At 33.8% G+C, this 14,076-nt stretch overlaps 1 protein-coding gene across 33 annotated transcripts in view; it reads right to left on the bottom strand.

The window, feature by feature from the left end:
• The window catches only part of LOC144582184 (uncharacterized), a 1,185,294-nt gene that overhangs the window by 541,656 nt on the left and 629,562 nt on the right, over positions 1-14,076 (bottom strand). For 21 of the 33 annotated variants that reach the window (XR_013534406.1, XR_013534408.1, XR_013534407.1 and 18 more), the window contains one exon: positions 12,636-12,749. The exons of the other annotated variants lie outside the window; for them this stretch is intronic. The gene's annotated coding sequence lies outside the window, so the exon portion shown is untranslated. The remainder of the gene's footprint in view (positions 1-12,635; positions 12,750-14,076) is intronic. 33 annotated transcript variants of the gene reach the window in all.

Here is a 14,076-nt window from a genome sequence, read left to right as displayed (position 1 = left end):
TCAAGTCCCCATAGACCATATGATGGCTTTCTGCACAATGCATAACAGTCTCTGTGACATTCAGGCTTGGATGTCATCCAACTTTTTAAAGCTAAATGTAGACAAGACTAAATTATTGCTCATAGGGTCTCCTCAACATCGATCTTTATATTTCTTTTTAGTTCTTGCCTATGACATCTAGTATATCCTTCTCAATGTCTCAGGGCTCATAATACTGAACTGATTTTAGATTCTGAGCTTTGTTTTTGATGTCCATATTAATCAGGTTGCAAAGTCATCTTATTATCATCCTAGGAGCCTTTCTAGGATATATCTTACTGGGTCTCCAAGGGACATAGAAACCCTTAGATGTACTTCCGTTAGTTCTTGCTAGGATTACCGTAATTCATTATATTCTGGCTTACCTGTCATCTCTACTCTCAATTGCTTACAGTTAGTGCAGATGCGGGTAATGTATGAAGGCATACAAAAACTAGAATATCTGATCACATTACTTCAGCAAAGAGGAAATTCTGCTTGCCTCTAGGAAAGCTGTGGATTGTGGTTAAGCCTTTATTCACTAAAAATATGACAGGTATCTGAACTATAGTCAAGTGATCATTCTCACTAATTGCTATTTTTCTTTAGGAAAAGTACCAAGCACTGAAAATATCATTTCCAAAGGCAATTTTACCTCATAGAAAACATAATAGTTACGATTCTGAAAGGTGAATAATTAACATTTTATAAATTGATTTTCATTTTTTGTGAACTTGGTAGAAAGGCTTAATGTATAAAAGAACCTTGTTAAAAATCACATATTATTTTGTTATGCAAATAACCAACTCCTGTGTTTATTTGTACCATAAATGTGAACATTAGCAGTAGCATATTAGATTTAGTAAGGCAAAACACACCTGCACTGATGCTGTTAAAAGAAACAACCACCTTTGTTTTCATCTTGACTCTGACCTCTGAACAAGTCCTCCAGGGAAGCTGGCTAAGCAGGGGCAGATTTACTATATGTCCTCAGCCAGCCACTCACAGAAATTGCCCAAAATGTACAACAAAATATACCTCTGTTATATTTCATGTGTGATTATACCTTTACATTTCTTCATTTTGGGGTTTGTTTCACCTTAATAATTTCTTTATTTCCTGTAATGCTGCTCCAGTGACAAAAGATCATCATGAGAAATCTATGAGACTAAAGCACTTTACTGACTTTGTCTTCTATGTCAGAGATAACGTGTAATGTGGCAAGATTAATCTTTTTCCACATCAAATCCATAAAAGGTATAAACAATGTGAAGGCAAAAGACATGCTATACTTTCTTCATGCCTATACCCCTTAGCACTTTCTTATATGTATCAACCTGTTGAAGGCAGCTCCTATGATAGATTTGCAATATAATTTTTATAAGATCATGTTATCATGAAACATCTCAATTGGTCTGTCAAAAAACTAGCCCAGATAATGAACCTGAAAATAACAATATATTTCCCTGAATCATCTGTAGGTTTAGGAATTGGAATACTAAAGCGAGGCTAAAAACAAAATTAATACCCTTGCTAAGATTCACAACAGATGGTAGGTGACTACGGACAATATGAAGGATAAGAACAACCTCGTAATTAAAATCATCCTTGAGATAAAGACATTGAGCTCCTCTTGAAAAATCAATGCTAAGATATCATCTAACAGTGCTATCTATGATCCAATTCTTGGAGATGACTAAATAGCAGCTAGGTAGTACATTTTGGAAGACTGCTTAAGTAGTCTTATATTTTATTCAACTATAAAGGTAAAACACTTCTGTTAGAATAATACACAGTTTCTTAAAGTAATGGAAATCCAGCTGGGCATGGCGGCTCAGGCCGGTAATTCCAGCACTTTCAGACACTAAGGCAGGAGGACTGCTTGAGTCCAGAAGTTCGAGACCAGTCTGGGAAACATGGTGAGGCCATGTCACTACAAGAGTTTACAAAAACAAAAAATAATCAGCAAGGCACAAGCCTGTAGTCTCAGGTACTTGGGTGGCTAAGCCCAGGAGTTTGAGGCTGCAGTGAGCTATGATTGCGCCAATGCACTGTAGCCTGAGGGACAGAGTAAGACTCTATCGTGAAGAAAAAAAAAAAAAGTAATGGAAATCCTACCCCTTACAGTCTTAAATCCAGGGTCCTTCTCTCCTCTTATCAATATATACTCCTTCTTAAATTACTTCCTTAGAACCTCCATAAAAAGGTAACAGTTCCAACAGTGAGAACAAAGGTCACAACTGCCTTCATTAGGATCTTTCTTACTCTTATGAGTTTGTCAGTATTCTATGCCATCCTTGATTGGAACAAAGTTGTGCTGGCTGGGCACTGAGGCTCAGGCCTGTAATCCCAGCACTTTGGGAGGCCAAGGCGGGCATTTCGCCTGAGATCAGGAGATCAAAACCAGCCTGGCCAACACGGTGAAACCCCATCTCTACTGAAAATACAAAAACTAGGCAGGTGTAGTGGTGCACGCCTGTAATCCCAGATGCTTGGGAGGCTGAGACAGAAGAATTGCCTGAACCTGTGAGGTGGAGGTGGAGGTTGAGGTGAGCCGGCGTCATGCCACTGCACTCCAGCCTGGGCAATAAGAGTGAAACTCTATCTCAAAAATAAAAAAGTTGTTGTGCTTACAATTTTCGGTTGATCATAAGGCTAGGCTCTTCTCTTTCTACATAAACACAAAACATCTGTCAGGATGTTTTGAAAATTCCACACACTGAAAAGGGATTTCATAAGAATTAAGGAGTTTTCTTTTCCAAAGTCATCTAGGAAACAACAGAAATATTTATTTCAAAAACAAATCTACCATGCTCATTCACTCATTCTTAACATATTAATAAATACTTATTAAGTGATTGAAGAAAATCTAAAAGGTAACCTAAGTACATCTTCAAACTGCCATCATAATATAATTGCCAAAAATATGAGAAAAACTATAATGTTTACTATATTATTCACTGAAAACAGCTATTATGAGACAAATCAGATTTTTGTTATACTTAAACTCTTTTTCAGTTTCATATGTTTTGAACCTAATATTTGGTGGAGGAGGGCTTTACCCTTTTATCAGTGCTTAGGGTCTCTACCTTTGTTATCCAGACCTGTATATGCCAGGCCAAGAGCTGGGTATATTACTGTGAATTAGACAAATGAGGTCCCTGTCCTCAAGGACATTTAAAATAAGCGATGACCATGGATAAGGATAAAGGCCATAAGAAAATATGTCACATGGGGCAACTGCCTTAGATGCAGTGGTCATAAAGGTCTCTCTGAGTACTTGACATTTAAGCTGATGACTAAAGGATGCCAATAAATGTGCCTTTCAAAGAGATGGGGGAATTCCATCTCTGCATTGGTCTCAGCCAAAGTAAAAGCCAAGTGAAGGGAAGGAAGAAGCATGAAATAATTTTTTTAAAAAAGAAAGAAGAGAAAAACAAAGAAAACAGAACCGTGTGGTCAAAGTATATGGATGAAGCAATGGAAGGGTCAAGATGAGTTTGAAGAGGGAGGGTGAAGAGTAAATGAAGTCCCATGAACTAAATACAGTGAAACAAGCAGTTCCAGCATCATTATAATAAAAGTTGGAAGTGTTGAAAGCATTTGGTGGGAAAGTTGAAGTGACATGATCTATGCTCTTAACAGATTATTCTGGCTGCTGAGTGTAGACTGGAGAAATAATCGGGATGAGGCTCAGCTTCTAGTTGGAAAACTGGGTGGATGATTGTTTTCTGAGAAACAGTGAAACTCCTGATATTGAGAGTCTGAGGGAGGAAGATAAAATAGGCAACATAAAGAATACTTTCTTCTGGATGTAATATGTTTGAGATGTTTATGATACATTTAGGAAGAGATATGAAGTAGGCAGTTTGGATATAAAACTCTGGAACTTAGAGGAGAAGACAGAGTTTAAAGTATAAATTTTGGAGTCGGGAGTATATATAATATATTTAAAACTAAAGGAAGATTGTTTGGAAAGTTAGTAGTGATAGAGAAGAGAAAAAGTCTCCAGACCAATCCTAAATGTACTTCATTATGTAGAGGCTGAGGAAAAGAGATTCATTACGAGACAAAAGAGATAGAAATAGGAAGTTAAGTGAGGAGCAGGTTTCAAAAAGAAGGGAGTGGTCAAATCTTAGTACTTACAGACAAAAGGAGACTATAATTGTCCATTCATTTTGTCTAATGGGCCATGTATGTCATTGGTGGGAGAAATAAGAGCAGTTATATATAGTTCAAGGTGGATACGGCAATCAAAATGGGGGCAGGAAATATGATTACATAATGAATTGTGGATAAGGAAGTATAGATAGCAGCTTAGTTTTTGGTTTTTTTTTTTTTTTTTGAGACGGACTCTCACACTGTCACTCAGGCTGTAGTGCAGTAGCATGATCTCAGCTCACTGCCTCCTGGGTTCAAGCAGTTCTCCTGCCTCAGCCTCCTGAGTAGACGGGACTACAGGTACGCACCATCATGCCCAACTAATTTTTTTGTATTTTTAATAGAGACGGGTTTCACCATGCTGACCAGGATGGTCTCTATTGCCTAACCTTGTGATCCTCCCACCTCGGCCTCCCAAGGTGCTGGGATTACAGGTGTGAGACACTGTGCCAGGCCCAGCAGCTTAAATTTAATCCCTACATTATGGGCTGTCATTGCAAAGCAAGATGCATGTAAATAAAACTAAAAGCTAAAACCAGGGTCATGTTTTTGTAAAATAGTAAATAATGGCATAAAGTGGAGGATACCACACACCTGCATCACCCGGTTCTTTATAGTACTGTAAGTCAATGTTTAAGGATTGAAAAATAGAAATTGCAGAAAGAAATGATATTCATTTAGTTTACTTTTCAGATAGTAGCAGTTTTTCCTTATGATGCCCATTTAAAAATAAGTAAACAAACAAAATTCTATATGCTATTTAGGCAAAACATATCTGCAACAGAGAAAAGAAAATAAATATAGTGTAGCATATATTGATGAAGAACATATCCAGGAATATAAAATTTTAGATGATAATCACTGGATACTCTCAAAAAAATAAAGAAAATATTAACACTATAATTTTAAAACTTAAAAGAAGACAAGAAAACAGACAATGAAAACAATGTGGGACAAGCTAAGAAAATATTTTAAGGAAAGAAATTATGTCACAATAAAATTTTAAATATTGCTAGAAACAACCAAATAAAGAGTTAACAATGCTGAAAACTGAATTGATGAAATGAATAATGAACTTGAGAAAAGTATAGGCAAATATAAATTGTCAATTATCAACCAAGAAAGAGGGTATGCAATTAAATCTAACAAATGCAGAATTAGATTTCTGAAGAAGAGAATAAAATAGGAAATATACTCAAATATTTTGTATTTAACAATGCAACAAATGTAAAGCTGCATAACAAATGTAAAGCTGTTTCTAAGTATGGGATCTTCTAATTGTGCAACAATGCTTTCATGTAGCATTCTTTCCAAAAATACGCTTATAGCTTCAGTTTTAAAGAGAATGTTGAAATGTGGCTGGATATATCCAGTTTTGCCAGATAGCAAAGACTGACTGGGTTCATAGTTGAGCAAAAGAATATTAGAAAAGTAGATAGTGTCCTCCTCCTTTTCAGTTTTTTAAATAAAAAGTTAGGATTAATCGAAATTTAGAAATCCAAATTACAACATAATTTTAATATCTATCCTGTCTTAGCCTGTCTTAAATACTGGAATAATATTTACTGATACTAATATTAAAATATAAGATTATGTGGTCTAAAACTGGAAATGCTAATCGCTTTTAGTTATCAAGTATGGAGAGAGTAAGTAGTATAATTTTGTTGGTTAATAACTGAGATTACAACCACATTCAAACCTTTACAGATGTCTTGCAATTGCCTCTTCTACCAGAAATAGTGGCTGAGAGAAAAACCAAAAAGCAAAAACAAATATAAAAATAACAACATAAACACAGTTCTCCCATTTAGACAGGTAAACTATGCTAATAAATTGGCAAGACTGTTTGAAATGAATTATTTTCTTAGAAACTATGAATCATTAAAAATGACTTAAAAACAATTAAGACAATAACTATAGAATGAATTAAGAAAGTTGTGAAGCAATATTATCTCATAAATCTTTTAGCAAATATTTTTATAATTCTTTTAATTTTTTTTCTTTTTTTGAGATGGAGTCTCACTCTGTACCAACTAAAGTGCAGTGGCCTACAGATGCACACCACCAAGCCCATTTTTTTTTCAGACATGTTCTTGTTCTGTCACCCAGGCTGGAGTGCAGTGGCACTATCTTAGCTCACTGCAAGCTCCACTTCACAGGTTCAAGTCTCAGCCTCCTGAGTAGCTGAGATTACAAGCACAGGTTACCATGCACAGCTAATTTTTGTGTTTTTACTAGAGACAGTGTATCACTATGTTGACCAAGCTGGTCTCAAACTCCTGACCTCAAGGGATGCTCCGGTCTAGGCCTCCCAAAGTGTTGGGATCACAGGTGTGTATAATTCTTTTAAAACTATGAAGAAAGCCTTTCTAGCTGCTTATGAAGTTTCATACATCTAATATCAAAGACTTACAAAAATAACTTGAAAATGATGTGGAAATTTTATGTTTAAATTACTGATACACAGTTTCTATATAACACAAAATTTAATCATATATCAAAGTTATTAAAATATAATACGATATGAATTGTAAAAATTCATGTTATAATTCAAGGACTATTCATTTTTCAGTAGCTCAGAGAATAAATTATATGATCATCTCAAAGGAACTCTAAAGTATATTGACTAAAATTTAAGATCCATGCTAAAATTTTTAATAAATACTTTAAATGTTATTTATAAAGCAAAAAGAATAAACACTATGCTGAATTTACTATAGGCAAGAATTTAAAAAAAGAATTTTTCATATAATTTTAACACAAAGCAATCAAAAACATCTTAATATGAATAGAAAAGTAACAACAAAAAAGCATAAATATCATTATTGGAAGGGAGAAAGCAAAATTATTATCATTAGCAAATAATATTCTTGTATAACTAAAAAAGCTAGGAAAAAATACCATTAGGGGATTAGAGTTCTGCATCATGATCATTAAACTAAAATTTGAAAGAATAGTTTTCTTATATACTAGTCAATGTCAATTATAAAATATAAAAATAATTCCCATTGGCAACAAATAAATAAAAATATTAGATTTCTTTAAGTCTATTTAATAATAAATGTATAAAAATATATCATGGAAAATGTAAAATCAATAATAAAAATTATATATAAATTTGGTTTAACATGTAGATTTAGAACCAAAATTGCCTCTATGAAGAGTATATCATCAAATAAAATAAACATCACATATACAGTGTTTTTATGTCCTGAGAATTTCTTAAACATAACACGTTAAGCATGAAAATTCATGCTAACACATAAATTATATGTCAATATCTGATAAACACTTAAAGAAATTCTGATAGACTTAACTACACAATAATTAAAATTTGTTCTTCAAAATACAATCTCTACAAGGTAATTAAAAAAACAGAAAATTGAGAGATATATTTGGTACACATACAGCAAGCAAAGGGTTAGTATGTTAGTATATAGAAAGCAATAATAATAAATTGAAAGCTTAATACTTCAATAGCAAAAAAGTATTAGATAAGAGGAATTTTCAAAATGGAATTTTCAGAGTCATAGAAATGGTCAAAACTGTATGAAAAATGGTGAGTAAGTAAATAAAAGTAAAGCAAAATGAGATTTTAATACTTGATCAAATTTGCAAAAATTGAAAGATATAAGATCCCTCAGTAAATGTGAAAAAGTTATTGTACATCAAGATAAACTACTATATATCCATTATAATAGAGTGAATTAACATTGTAACCTTTGATTTGGAAGGATTTCAAATTTCTGTAAGGTGTATTTGAGTCATAAAAGTTAGATACTGCTAAAAATATAGCATATTAATTATTGTTAAAAAATATAGACAAATCAGCATAAATTAGATAAACAGATTTACATAGATATATTTATGGATGAGTATGCATGTGTGTGTTTGTGTAGGTGTGTATTTGTGTGTGTATTTATATATAAATGCATGTATAAGTGTGTATTGTCTATGCACTTACATATATGTATCTATACTATGTTGTCTGTTGCTGAGGTAGGTAAGGAAAGATGGAAAAACTGGAAAAAGAGAAGAAGGGCTAGAAAAGCAAAAAATAACTACACTAAAAAAGAAACACCACATAGGGTGTGATCATATTTATACAAAATTATAAATATATATGAGTATAATAAGCAATTCAAAATTACCAAAAAATCATCTGCTGATTTATAGGATGGTGATTATATTTTACAAGGGAAAGAAGTAAATCACAGATTAATGTCATTAATATGGTTCTATCTTGGTGGTAGAAATAAAGAAGCACACTCCCCACGTTCATGTGTGCATATGTCTGCATGAGCAAAAAAGAAGCCACAGCAGCCTGCTGACATTGCTTACTTCAGAGCCAGGCAGTTACAACTGGAAAAGGTCCCATGGCCAAGCAATTAATTACCATAGTTTTATATACATGTAATACAAAGACCATGTATTAAATGTGTTAATACCTATTTTTTAAAATCTCTAAGTCTCATCTAACAAGACATATCAGAAGCCTTCAAAATATTCATTTCTCTTGATGGAGTAATTTCTCCACTACAAATTTTTCTTAAGAAATAATCACAGACGGTTTCTAGGATTTATGTACAAGAATGTTGATTGAAATTATATTGACTAAAATTTGGGCCAACTTTCCACCAACAAGAAATTGGCCAAATACATTACATAAAATTTTACATACACAAACATAATATGAAATTTCTATGTATTTATATTTTACCCCCCCACATACATTTCTATGAAGACATTTAAAGCCATGTAGTCACATTTCAAGAAACATATGAAATCTTTTGTCTATTCTACATGCTGCAAATATTTTCCTAGTTAGTCATTTGCTTTCCATTTCATTTGTAATATATTTACTATAGTCTATACTGAAAGAAACAACACCAAATTATTAACAGTGAGCCAGCTGATATATTGCATGTAATTGTATTTTCAGATGGATGTGTTTATACATTCTAGATATCCACCATCTTTCCTGGACTGAAGAAGCTCTGATTATCACAACCTCCCTTCCTTCCCCCTACACTCTGTGTGGATGCATGTTGGCACCTCAAAAACTAAAAACAACTACATAGCTGAGGCTGTAGGGATGTCTTTGAGCTAAACTACCACATCTTGAGTTGAACAGTATATAGCATATAAACAGCATATAAAAAGTCAAAGTGATAAAAATAAGGACAAAAAAATACCTTAAGGAAGTGAGCCAAAATGATATGTTATGATGGTAGAAGCAAAAACACTTTATTTACTTCTTCTGTTTTTCAAACTTTCTATCATATGGTTATAAAAATAAAATAAAAATTTTTTATTTACATCTGGAATAATCAGGAAAGAAACAGCAATTTTAAAGCATGTTTATTATAACAGTGTTTACATAAGAGAAAACATTAAAAGTCTAAGTGTTCATCTACAAAAGGTGGATAAAATTCATTTGATATATTCACCAATGAGTAGTAACACACATAAAATGAAAATGGTAAGAAGAATGTATAGTCATTGAAATAAGATGAAATTCTTAAAAATACGTGGTATATCAGTGTGACCCAATTTAAATTTTTAAAAATGTATGTGCTATATACAGGAAGACAAAATATATTTGTAAGCATATTTGCCAAATATATGGAATTAGAGATTTCACTTTGTGCTTTTTCTTTATAATTTTCATATTATCTAAATGTTTCAAAATGTTTGTAATATTTATAAGTACAATCAAATAAAGCTTATTAACAACCAAAAAAGAAAAAAAAATGGGTTAACCTTTGGCCTCACAGCTACCTCAATCCTCCAGAAGCTCTTCTTTTCCAGGACCATCAAACACAGCCCGGTTGCTTTCTCACCTTTCACCTTTCTCTTCAGCCCTGACCTTGTCTTAATGAGCATGCTCTTGGCTCATCCACAATGCACACTGCTTCAGCCCTGGGCATCTGAACCCACATGCTCTGGCAGAACATTTCCTGCCTGAATTTTTGCTTCTGCCTACCTGACTTGTCCGAAACTTATCTGCCTTCCTGACCCATCCCCAGGCACATCCTGTTGGAGTAGTGCTAACAGAGCTTTTGTCCCAACATATTTTTTCAGCACACCTGGAAGCATGCACTTTGCTTTTTACAAAATTATTATTATTGCTTTTTGGTGACATGGAATAAATTCATTCCTTTATCTTCTTAATAATTTGGATTAAATATATCTCTTTCAAACCATAGTACCAAAATTGCTTTTTAAAGTATCATCTAATATGTCTTGCTAATTTCTCAAGAAATAATATTATAATCAGATTCCTTTGTTACTTCCTTCTTAACAAAAAGCTCCTTTCTCCTTCCCATCCCCCTTGTAATGTTTGCAAAAGATGACATTAGATCCACACTTCGTTACTTTATTTCAAATTAAATGATACTCCAGAGAATGAACAAATCTTCATTTGTACTGATAATAAAATGCACATCTTATGGACACAATAAAACACATATTGTGTTTTATAACACTGATGATGACTCTGATTTCTCATTGCTCTGTAAGCACTTTTGTTACCAGCATCCCATAGTTGGCTTTGGGATAATACACCTCTGGGACATGCTACTGCTCTTGAACATACTAGAACAAGACACTAAAAGCTGCCCAAAAAAGGAATTTCCTTGGTATTGGTATACACTTCACCCCCACTCTCTGATACACTTGCCCATAGGGGCAAAGGTTTTGACTCTGCACAGTCCTATCCAGTAGGTAAGCCACCTTTTCCTTCTCAACAAAGTCTTAGGCCATGTGAGACTACTATAAAAGCTGTTCCTGCTTTACCCACATTGCTTCTCTCCATAAAGTTTCATTTATCTTGAGGGAAAAATAAAAAATATATTTGACTCCAATTATGGAACTTGAAAATGACTTATCATTTGGCATACAAGGTTTAAAGTCTAAATTTCAAAAACTGGGAAACTTGGTTTTGGCCTATTGTACCTTAGGAACATGAGGAAGAAAACACAACACATTCAGTCCTGGGTGTTTACATAATTTATTTTACTAAAGCTTGCACTAAGCCTTTTGGGGAAAGTATTATTATACTTATTTTACAGGTAAGATCTTGTGGTCGTTAAGAAACAAAGATGGAATTTGAACCTAGCCTGCTTGGTGAAGCATTTATATCCATTTCAAACACTGTGTTTCCTGTAGTTATGTGAACACATTTATTTCTGTAGTTAATTTTTTGACCCCATTTTCTTATTAACTGAAATCTTTTTACTTATTTGACTTGTCAAGTCAGTCAACAAACTTCAGGTGCTCAGTGGATGCTATCATAGACTAACTGAAGATCAGACGAAGGTCAGATTTCATTGGTAATCACATCATAGATCACTTCCACCATTACCACCATAAGAATGAGCACCTACTGTGTGCTAGCGTTTTACTATGAAATTAGCATACTGTTTTATTTAACCCTCAAAATAATCTCCAAATCAGGAATTGTAAACTACAGATACCTAGCTGTATCAATCATCATTTTCCAGAGAAACAAAGCCAATGAGATATATACTGAGAGAGAAAGCTTTATTTTAAGAAATTGGCTCATGTGAATGTGGGAGCTGGTAAGTTTGGAATCCACAGGGCAAGCTGGCAGACTGAAAACTTAGGCATGATTTCTAGGTTACAGTCTTTAGGCAGAATTACTTCTCCAGAAGACCTCAGTATTTTGCTCTTAAGGCCTTCTACAGGCTGATGACGCCCACCACCCACATTATTCAGGGTAGTTTGTTTTACTTAAAGTCAACTGACAATAGTAAATATTAACTACATCTACAAAATACCCTTATAGCAACATCTAGTATTTGGCTAAACAACTGGATGACAGAGCCAAGTTTACATATATAATTAACCATTGCACTACCTTTCCACTATAATGCACCATTTTTTTAGGAACGTACTATAAATGAGATGACACTCCCTGATTTATTTCTCATGTAGTCCAGTTAATTTTTGTACGCTACCACCTTCAGACTACTTACATTTCTATCCCTCAAATTCCACCTCTCTTCGAAGTGTCACCTCCACTTTTGTTTGCATAAAAATGGCTTGCTTTTCAGCACAAGATTATCTCATTGCTACATTTCTAAAAACTTATAATAGACATTCTTTTGACAAGTGGAATGTAGCTTTAACTTGTGTACTAAGGCCTACATTTTACCTCGGTTCTAGGTCTCCTTTTAATCAGAAAAGTCAAGCAAAACAAAATCTATTATCTCTCCAGGGCTGTGTGAAAGCCATTTGATATTATAATTGCAATCATTTGCCTTGAGAAAAAGCTTTTGGCTGGGTGCAGTGGCTCATGCCTGTAATCCCAACACTTTGGGAGGCCGAGGTGGGTGGATCATGAGGTCAAAAATCAAGACCATCCTGGCCAAAATGGTGAAACCCCATCTCTACTAAAAATACAAAAATTAGCTAGCCATGGTGGCGCATACCTTTAATCCCAGCTACTCAGGAGGCTGAGGCAGAATAGCTTAAACCCAGGAGGTGGAGGTTGCAGTCAGCCAAGATCACCACTATACTCCAGCCTGGTGTCAGAGCAAGACTGTCTAAAAAAAAAAAAAAAAAAAAAGAGCTTTCATCCACATTGTTTTATTTAATAAATGAAGTGTAATAGTAATCATTATTTTTCATATAGATAAGGAATCAGAAACAAGTACACTAACTGATTTGCCTTATCTAAACACTGTATGTTATATGAGAGGTCTAGAAACCAAAATCATTTATTTAACATATGTTACTGAATGCCCGTTATTATTTGTCAGGCTCTAGGCTATGTGCTAGAATCTACCAACGAACATAACAGCAGAACATCTGCTCTCATAAAGCCTAAATTCTAGCTAGTAGACAGCAAACAAATACATAGGTAATAAACAAGGTATCAGATGATGCTATATGTTTACATAGAGAAAAACAAAACAGCAATTAGGGTGCATGTGTTGATGGGTCACAATACAAGATGGGCAGGAAGTCATCATTTAGAATGTAGTATTTGATCAAGGCCTGAAAGACCTGAATGAGCTGAGAAGAGTAGAAATACTGAAAAGAGTGTTATTTAAAAGGCAGGCCCTGAGGTAGAAGCTGCCTCGTTGTTTGACAACTACAGTAAAAGTATTACAACATGGGGCAAATTTAGGCTAAGCCATTGTTGTTCCCATCTCCAGATCTCTTTGCTATAAAATTCTACTATTTGACAAATCTGTCTGGAAAGTCACATACAGCTTACCATATGAAACTGTACACTCTACAGTCATTAATTTATCCCCAAACATAGGCATTATATTGATTCTTCTTAGATATTTATATGAACTTATCCTTCATTCATTAATGGGGCTACAAATTAACTGAAATTACTGGCAACTAAATGCATGAAGGATTAATTTGGCTTCTTAGTCAACCAAAAGAGTGGCTGTAGTTTCTTTAAATCCCTCTCACTCTACAAAATAATTTAGGCTTGGTACTGATTTGTTTAAGATGTATTAAGACTGTGCCACTGTTAAAAAGCTCTTAAGAGAAATTCATTTTTACAATGAAAGTAAACGAGCAAAAATTTGCATTTTTAATTTATAACTGATCATATCTATATTACAAGTTTCTTAATTTTACAAATAAATTCTCAAAACACATTAATCAATATTAATGTTATCTTATCATCCAATGAGCCTTATTATATGAGTATCATTTGTCTTCACTCTGTATTCAAATATACATTCTATTTGGGCATTTTTTAAATAGTAGTAGTAGTAGACAGCCTAATCTTACTGCCTTGAGTCGAATTGAGTCTAGGTAATAATTTTTACCACTAAATATGTGGTTATTACATACAAGATATACCAGTTACCAAGTAAATTCTACATGTAGAGTATGGTGCCATGG

This window comes from Callithrix jacchus, chromosome 4 (genome assembly GCF_049354715.1).
Source record: "Callithrix jacchus isolate 240 chromosome 4, calJac240_pri, whole genome shotgun sequence".
Taxonomy (NCBI): Eukaryota; Metazoa; Chordata; class Mammalia; order Primates; family Cebidae; genus Callithrix; species Callithrix jacchus.
Note: the sequence above shows the minus strand (reverse complement) of the source record. Positions and strands in the feature narration are given on the sequence as shown.